Genomic DNA, 9910 nt, shown 5'->3' on the forward strand with positions numbered 1-9910 from the left:
GACAGAAAGCAGAAAATGCGGGAATGACAGAATTCAAGCAAATAAACTCTTCCTTATAAAATCACGTAGGGAATCACCAATCTGATGGCTGGGCAGTGGATCTCAGTGGGCAGGAAGGGGTCTGAAGAGGTCATGAAGTCAGGGACAAGAGCTACTGTGGCAACGGACAAGTGAGTGCCGCTCGTCCAGTAACCATTTGGATAAGATCAAGGTGTCCAAAAACACATTATGACTGCTTCCATTTTATTTGGAAGAAAATCATTAGTGAAATGAAATAAAGCGTATCAGTGTGTATATACGTGTGTGTGTGTGTGACAGTACTTTTTAAAAATTCATGGAAAATGAAATGAAAAAGTAATGTGCATTCCCCAGGAATTTTTTGAAGAAGCTGAGTATTATTCAAGTACGTATATATATTTTTTCTTTTTTTTTTTTTTTTAAATAAGAATGCCTTGGTACAGATGCTTGGTTACACAGAAGCACTACTTCAGAACAGGAAGCTACAATATTGATTTACAGTTTAAAAAGGGGGGGATTTATTTTCACTTTGGAAAGAATGTGATCATGTGTGCTATTGAAGTACAGCATATGTATTTTTTATACCTGAGATACATTATTAGAGTTACTTCTTTTTAAAAATGCATTCTTTGGGGCCAGTGCTATGGTGTAGCAGATAAAGCCACTGCCTGTGGCGCCAGCATCCCATAGTGGGTACTGGTTCAAATCCCAGCTGCTCCACTTCTGATCCCGTTCCCTGCTAACATGCCTGGGAAAGCAGCAGAGGAGGGCCCAAGTGCTTGGGCCCCTGCACCCATGTGGGAGACCCAGAGGAAGCTCCTGGCTTTGGCCTGGCTCAGCCTCAGCTGTTGCAGACATTTGGGGAGTGAACCAAAGGAAAGAAGATTCCCTGTCTTTCCTCCTCTAACTCTGCCTTTCAAATAAATAAATAAACCTTTAAAAATAAATAAATAAATAAAAATATGCTATTTATTTGAGAAGCAGAGAGAGATATCTCCCATCCATGGGTTCACTCCCCAGTGCCTAGCCCAGGCCAAAGCCTGGAGCTGGAAACTCACTCTGGGTCTCCTAGGGGTTGGCAGAACTTAACCACTTGAGTCACCATAGCCGCCTCCCCAGGTCACACTGGCAGGAAGCTGGACTCAGAAGCAGAGCCAGGTCTCAAAGCCCAGCACTGCAATGTGGGACGTGGGCGGCGTAACTGTGGGCCAAGGCTCACCCCGCTAAGACTGCTTCTTAGTGTTCCCGAACACTGGCACTCCCATGACGCAAGCTCAAAACTTGTCCTAACTGAAGCACACTAGGACAACCTGGGGCTGCCCCAAAGCGGGCAATAATATCCGCCGTATTACTGCTTGTGTACACACGAGACACTGCTTTGAAAGAATCAGTGAGCCATCATTTATAACTACTGTTTTCTACGTTCAACATTTTTAACGAACTTTTAAATGCCACTGTAGGAAACCATTTCGTGATGCGGTAAGAGGAACAAAGCACAGTCCATGAAACAGAAAGCTGGGTAGAAACAGTTGTAATCGGATATTTTCTTGGGGTGTGGGCAGCGGCCGTGTGAGCGTCGTGGGGTATTGCAATGGCCTCTGTTTCATTTTGAGTTACCCTTATCTACATTATTCTCCTCGTTATAGAGAAGGGGATTAGTCCTGACCTTGGCAGTTCCCCTTAGACCTCAGCAGAAGAGGAAGAGCCTGCCCGGCTGTCCAGCTGACAAAGCAATGGCAAGAGGGCGGGAGTCTGCAGAAGCTGGGGCTGGAGCCCACTGCACTTGGGAGAAGGGCGCAGTAATTGCATGGGGGAGGGGAAGAGAGGCCTCTGCTCCCAGGACCTGGCTGAGCCCAGCCCCGCCCCCGGCAGCCCAGAGCTTGCAGACAACAGCCCAGTGAATTACAGAAATGGAAACACCACACTAACCAAGAGAAGTATCCATGAGAAATGTCTTCAGTCCTCCCTCCTCTACAGTTCCCACATTTTTTTTTAAAGGTTTATTTATTTATTTGAAAGGCAGAGAGAGAGAACTTCAGTTTGCTTGTTTACTCCCCAAATGGCTGCAACAGCCAAGGCTGGGCCAAGCTGAAGCTGGTGGCCTGGAGCTCCATCCGGGTCTCCCATGTGGGCAGCAGGGGACCAAGAATCCGGGGCATCTTCTGCAGCTTTCCCAGGAACATTCGCAGGGAGCTGGATTGAAAGCAGGGCACAGGGAATCAACTGGTGCTGTGTTCATATCGGAATCTGACCCCTTAAAAATATATCGAAATGTGGCCCCTTAAAGTTCCCCAGAAGTCCCATCTGGGTCTCCATATATGGTATCGGAATTTGGGGTACCATACAATATCACCATATGCTTATTAATAAGTTCCCAATATTAATAAGCCCAAGTGGGTTCTTACCTAATATTTAGAGAAAAATTCTAAATACCAGCATAAATGAATGAGGTACATTTTAAGCTTTTATTTAGTGCGAAAGATGCATAGGAGAGTGAGGGCTTTATCTATAGGAGAGAGGTAGATCTGGGTTCATACCGAGCACCAGGAACCAGCCACTTGGAGGAGCATCCAGGCCAGGAAGCCTAGGGCGGGTGGCCCAAAGGCCATGTGCCCTGGAGGTGCAGGGCTACAGCCAGCCCCCTCCTGGCAAGAGGCCAGGGCTAGGAAAACAGAGAAAGGGCTGGACACACCCTGTCTCAGGCTTTTAATCCACTTTCAAAAGGGAGTGGCTAATTAACCTGATTGGCCGGTGAGCACTCAAGTGTGGCCAGGCAGGGGCTTGAGGTCTCACAGGGGCGTGGCGAAGGTGTGGTCTTCCAGCTCACAAACGTAATCAAATTTAATCTGTATGTCTACCTACTTCATTGTCACAGGTGGCACTTTAACCCTCTGCACCACAATGCTGGCACTCCTACAAAAATTTATTTTTTAATTTATTCAAGTGACTGTGTCGTGGCACAGTGGTGGGTATGAGTTCTGGTTCCTGCTGGTCCACTTCCAGTCCAGCTCCCTGCTAATGCACCTAGGGAAGCAGTGGAGGATGGCCCAACTGCTTGGGTCCCTGCACCAGGTGGGAGGCCCAGGGGAAGCTCCTGGCTACTGGTTTAGCCTGGCTTGGTCCCACCCACTATGCCATTTGGAGAGTAAACCAGCAGATGGAAGACTTCTCTATCTTTCTTTCTCTCTGTAACTCTTCCTTTCAAATAAGTAAAATAAATCTTTGTTTAAAGATTTATTTATTTTACTTGAAAGAGTTATACAATGAGAGAAGGAGAGGCAGAGAGAGAGAGACAGAGAGAGAGGGAGAGGTCTTCCATCCACTGGTTCATTCCCCAATTGGCCGCAAAGGCCAGAGCCTCGCTGAGGGAAGCTGCGCTGATCTGAAGCCAGGAGCTTCCTCCGGGTCTCCCATGTGGGTGCAGAGGCCCAAGGACTTGGGCCATCTTCTACTGCTTTCCCAGGCCATGGCAGAGAGTTGGATCAGAAGTGGAACAACTGGGTCTCGAACTGGCACCCATATGGGATGCTGGCACTGCAGGCGGTGGCTTTATCTGCTATGCCAGAGCGCCAGCCCCATAAAATAAATCTTAAAAAAAAAAAATCACTGGGGCTGGCACTGTGGTGTAGTGGGTAAAGCTGTCGCCTGCAGTGCCGGCATCCTACATGAGCACTGGTTTGAGTCTTGGCTGCTCCACCTCCCATTCAGTGGCCGGCATTGTGGTATAGTGGGTTAAGCTGCTGCCTGTGACACTGGCGTCCCATATGAGAGCCAGGTCAAGTCCTGGCAGCTCCATGTCCCATCCAGCTCCCTGCTAATGAGCCTAGGAAAACAGCAGAAGATGGCCCAAGTGCTTGGACCCCTGCACCCACATGGGAGACCCAGATGGAGTTACACTCTTGGCTTTGTCCTGACCCAGACCCAGCTGTTGCAGCCATTTGGGGAGTGAACCAGCAGATGGAAGATTTCTCTCTTTCTGTATCTCTTCCTCACTTCGTAAATCTGCCTTTCAAATAAATAAATTAAATCTTTCCTTTAAAGATTTAATTTATTTATTTGAGAGGTAGAGTTACAGACAGTGAGAGGGATAGACAGAGAGAAAGATCTCCTTTCCATTGGTTCACTCCTCAAATGGCCGCAACAGCCAGAGCAGTGCCTATCTGAAGCCAGGAGCCAGGAGCTTCTTCCAGGTCTCCCACACAGATGCAGGGGCCCAAGGACATGGGCCATCTTCTACTGCTTTCCCAGGCCATAGCAGAGAGCTGGATTGGAAGAGGAGCTGCCGGGACTAGAACCGGCGCCCATATGGGATGCAGGTGCCGTAGGCGGAGGATTAACCTACTGCGCCATGGCGCCAGCCCCCTCAAATAAATAAATAAATCTTTTAAAAAAATGTCCTCCAGAGTCATCTGCCTCATTAACAGTTTTTTTTGTCTTAGAAATCTTTGTTTTTACAAACTGACACATTTCTTTTTAAAATTGAGATTTATTTGTTTCAAAGGCAGAATAACAGAGAGAGAGAGAGAGACAAGAGTTATCGGCCATCCACTGGTTCACTTTCCAAATGGCCACGATGGCTGAGGCTGGACCAGGCAGCAGCCAGGAGCCCAGAACTCCATCTAGGTCTTTCATGGGGGTGACAGGGACACAAGCACTTGGGCCATCTTCCAAAAAGCTGTTTTCCCAGGAGCATTAGCAAGAAGATGGATCGGAAGTGGAGGAGCCAGTATTCAAACTGGTACTGATCGACGACAGCGTCTCAGGCAGCGGCTTCACCCCCAGCGCCCCAACGCCCACCCCTCACCACAAACCCTTAAAATTCCAGCGCCGCGTCTTCCCAATGTCTGCAACCAGCCTGTTGAATATGCACCGATTCCCTCCGTTTTGGGTCCATCGTGTTGGGCTTCGGCTTGTCCCAGGACGCCCACACCGTTAGCAGGTGGCCTGTGCTGGGCCGAGCCAGGCTTTGAGTCTGCCTCTGGGCTCTCTGCCTCCAGCTGTGTGCATTTTTCCTTCTGTTGCTCCCCATCAGCTGGGTCGGCGCTCGCTCCTCTGCAGGGTGACCCACTGCTCCAAGAGCGGACTTTCTGTGCTGTAACTGAACACAAACCCTTCTTCTTTTTCTCATCGCTGATGCCCGCAGGAATATCGGCAGGCCCTTTCCGACATGCTCAGCAACATCTGGACACCATGAGCAACCACAGTGAGTAACGCCTGCAGGGGCCTGGAAAGCAGCTGCAGGTGCCCCTCCGGCCTGCGCATGCGCCGTCCTCTTCCCCTTGGTGGGCGTGCCTCCTTGGGGAACTCCGGGGGTCACCGCTGACTGGGGCTGGGACGCTCTCTTGTGTGCCTTCCCGACGTGAGGTCGGGTGTAGGGTTTTCCATTGGTGGTGTCATGTCGGGGCTCAAAGGTTCTGGAGTTTGGAACATCTTTGGGTTTGAAAGTTTGGGATTAGGGATGCTTAACTGTGATGTTACTGGTCACTTCTCTCACTACAGAGCAGGAGGGGTGTAAAGAGCTCCACGAGTTTCATTTCCTGGGGTGGGGGGTGACCCTCAGGGCCAGCATTTGTGCTAGGGGGAAGTGGAAGTGTTGCAGGCATCCTACTTTGGGCCCTGTTCCCACCAGCTTGTCCCCATCCCTGCCTGGGCCGAGGACTGGGTCCCTGAGATCATGTGGCCTGGGAGCCTCCTCCTCCCCCTCCTTCCTTCTTTGTTTTTTGCTTGTTTGCTTGTTAGATTTAGTTTATTTACTTGAAAGAGAGAGAGAGAGAGAGAGAGAGAGAGAGAGAGAGAGAGGTCTTCCACCTGCTGGTTCACTCTCCAAATGGCCACAATGGCCAGAGCTGAGCTAATCCAAAGCCAAGAGCCAGGAGCTTCTTCTGGGTCTCCCACGTGGACGCAGGGGCCCAAGCACTCTGGCCATCCTCCGCTGCTTTCCCAGGTGCTTAAGCAGGGAGCTGGAGCCACAGAGAGACAAAGAGACCTTCCAGCTGCTGGCTCACACCCCAAATGCCCCCAACAGCTGGGGCTGGGCCAGGACAAAGCCAGAAACCAGGATCTCCATCGGGATCTCCCAAGTGAGTGGCAAGGACTCCAGCACTTGAGCCTGCACCTGCCCGGTGTGCCTGAGATGGAATCTGATCAGAAACAAAGGTAGGACTCAAACCAGGCACCCAAGCATCCCACTGTGCCACAGCTTCCACCCCATATTTTATATACTTTTTTGACATGCTATTTCCATATAATACATTTAATGTACTTAACTGAAATCAGTGGTGTGTCAACATTAGGAAAAAAAAAAAGAGTTAGATGGGGGAATAGCGGGCCGACACCGTGGCTCACTTGGTTAATCCTCCGCCTGTGGTGCCGGCATCCCATATGGGCGCCAGGTTCTAGTCCCGGCTGCTCCTCTTCCAGTCCAGCTCTCTGCTGTGGCCCGGGGCAGGGGGGGTCAGTGGAGGGTGGCCCAGGTGGTTGGGCCCCTGCACCCACATGGGAGACCAGGAAGAAGCACCTGGCTCCTGGCTTCGGATCGGTGCAGCGTCAGCTGTGGCAGCCATTTGTGGGGTGAACCAATGGAAGGAAGACCTTTATCTCTGTCTCTCTCACTGTCTAACTCTGCCTGTCCAAAAAAAAAAAAAAAAAAGTGGAATAGGCAATGCAATATCGAAAACTGCAGAAGAGGAATTTAGAAGCTCTGAGAGCTAATTTTTGAAGAAATGATTTGTTGTGTAACCCCCTCATCCTCCATTAGATGGCGCCATGGTCAAGTTTCTGTGGTTTCAGATGGCCGGGGGAGGAACGAGCAAGCCTCTGATGTCTTGTTTTCATCTTTGAAATCCAAAAGGAAAGCGTTTAATGTTCCCTTAATAAATACTCCACTCTTTTATGCCGATGGGGTGGGGGGTCAATGAAATGAGATTCTTATCTTTTCCTTCTGCAAAAATTCACCTGTGACCTCCTGACTACTGCAGGGAGAAGGGGCTGTCTGCCGCCGAAGCTTCCCCTGCCCTGGGAGGAGGCTGGGCTTTGCAGCTCCCATCAGCAACCCCTCCGCCGTTTCTATTTCACAAACCTCACCTCACTGCTGGGGAGAGTTTATTCCCAAGGCATTTGCTAAGCTGTTACCGAATTTTCTATTTTGTATCTGCTGACATATTTGATTTTTTTTTTTTTTTTTGACAGGCAGAGTGGACAGTGAGAGAGAGAGACAGAGAGAAAGGTCTTCCTTTTGCCGTTGGTTCACCCTCCAATGGCCGCCGCGGCTGGCGCCAGGAGCCAGGAGCCAGGAGCCAGGTGCTTATCCTGGTCTCCCATGGGGTGCAGGGCCCAAGCACCTGGGCCATCCTCCACTGCACTCCCGGGCCACAGCAGAGGGCTGGCCTGGAAGAGGGGCAACCGGGACAGAATCCGGCGCCCCAACCGGGACTAGAACCCGGTGTGCCGGCGCCGCTAGGTGGAGGATTAGCCTAGTGAGCCACGGCGCCGGCTGACATATTTGATTAATTGGTGTTCCCAGTAGCCGAGGACAGTCTTGCTAGATGGATCTAACTCCATCCGAAGCTGGGTGGTAAGAGCAGGGGTCCTGGGGTGGAATCCCAGTTCTGCCCCTGGCCATCGACGCCATTCTGGGAGTCAGTGTGGCTGCACCAACCTCCTAGGACGCAGGTCAATCCCTGCCAGGAGCCTCACTTGCATCTGTTCAGCGTGTGCTGCTGCAGGTGCAGGGAGCGACTTGGAGTCTCTTGCACTGACCGGCCCGTCTGCATCCAGTCCCCAGCTGGGCACTGGTGGCCTTGGGCTGACATTGAGAAGACCCAAGAGGGCCCCCTTTCCCTACCTGGAAAGCCCGCACGGCCACGTTCCTGTAGTTGATGAACCGAGTAATGGGACTCTTAGGTTTACGGATTCACACAGGGTCCCTGAAGCAGCCGCTCTTCGGGGGCAGCTTTTGTGCAGTCCTGCAGTGCTGAACTGGCACCACTGTGGTGAAGGACAGCGTGGAGTGTGGGCGAGCCCCCTTCTTTCAACCAGCGGTCAGGCAGGGGCGGGCGCCCGGTGCAGCAGTTAAGTTGCTGCTGGGGACCCCCACCTCCCACGCCGGAGTGTCTGGGTTGGAATCCTGGCGCTGCCTCTGATCCAGCTGCCTGCGGATGTGCACGCTGGGAGGCAGCAGGGGACGGCTCAGGTGCCTGGGCCCCTGCCACGCGGATGGGAATCCTGGATTGAGTGCCGGGCTCCTGGTTTTGGCCTGGCCCACTCAGCCCCAGCTGTTGTAAGGACTTGGAGAACGAAAAAGCGAGTAAGTGACTCTCTCTCTCTCGCTCTCTCTCTCTCTTTCTCTCTCTGCCTTTCAGATTAATAACAAATTTTAGAAAAAAAAAAAGGGCCCATTTGCAGCTGTTCATAAAGAGAAAAGTTGAGAGATGTAAACACCCAATAGCCCATTTAATTGTCTCAAAGACTCCACCTCAGATGGGGGTAAATTTAGAGAACAAATCATCCTAATTTTGACCCCTGGACAGAATCTGATAGCTGAGTTGCGTAGCGCCAGCTCTCCAGGTCACACAGCGACAGCTAGCAAGATGAACACACTGACTCTAAAATGATGACTCTCTCTTACTGATTGCAAAATGCAGTCCTAAAGGCAAACCCCACATCTCTGTGAAGGTTAATTAGAGGTAATAAAGTTCTTCTCCCATTGGAGGAAGGAGACTCTGTGCTTTGATGATAGTGGGGTTGGTGGGAGAAAGGTGTGCCCTGGGCTTGTGACGCGGGGCAGGGAGCTGTCACTCATTTTGTAGGTCCCCTCCCCCCACCTGCTCAGGGCACTTGGTGGGCACCAGCACAAAGGCTGGCCAGACTGCGCAGGGAATCTGGCTAACTTCCCGGCAGCAGATGGGGGCAGGCGGGTGGCGATGTCAGCCCTAGGATATCGGCGGCGAAGAGGGCTGCTCCAACAGCCTGGTGTTCACCGTGGTGTCTCTGACCCTGAGGTTTTGTCCTCTGCCAGGCCCCATCCTAGGAAGGCAAGCTGAGGTGACTGTTATTTACAGGACTTCTTGTCCCTTGGGAGCTGTTTATTTTCCCGGGCTGCTGGGATAGGTTTTGTAATTGTATTTTGCCCAAGGTGAGAATGAAGCAGGAATGCAGAGTGAGTGTGTGGAAGGGAAAATTATTTATATATGTGTGTGTGCACGTGTGTGTGTATATATGTATGTGTGTGTATATATATGTATACACACACACACACATATATATATATTAAACAACAGTATTTGGGGCCAGCACTGTGGCACAGCGGGTTAAGCTGCCTCCTGCAACACTGACACCTCAGGGACGTCAGTTCAAGTCCTGGCTTCCCCACTGTCAGTCCCGCTCCCTGCTGATGCGCCCGGGAAAGTAGTGAGGGATGGCTCAAGTGCTTGGGCCCCTGCACCCATGTGGGAGACCCAGATGGAGGTCCAGGCTCCTGGCTTTGGCGTGGCCCAGCCCTGGCCATTGCGGCCATTTGGGGAATGAACCAATGGATGAAAGGATCTCTTTCTTCCTCTCTCTTCCTCTCTCTCTGTAACCCCACCTTTCAAATATATAAAATCAACCTTTAAAAAAAGCGTCTTCTAGGCACCGTGATAAATCTAACATCTTTACATACCGTAAGGTTTACCCATTAGAAGTGCGCCATCATTCAATGACTTAGGATTGCCACATACACTCCAGCACGGCCAGTTAGATGTGAGTTTCAGATAAACATCAGTGCTTTTGTAGGCTAAGTGTGTCCTGTGCAATGGGTTCGAGATGCACCTAGACTCCCCAAAAAAGTAGCTGTTGCTTATTTGAAATTCAAGTTTCACCAAGTGCCCCCGATTTTCATTTACTAAGCCTGGGA

This window comes from Oryctolagus cuniculus, chromosome 17, assembly GCF_051225735.1.
Source record: "Oryctolagus cuniculus isolate XC-2025 breed Fujian yellow rabbit chromosome 17, ASM5122573v1, whole genome shotgun sequence".
NCBI lineage: Eukaryota > Metazoa > Chordata > Mammalia > Lagomorpha > Leporidae > Oryctolagus > Oryctolagus cuniculus.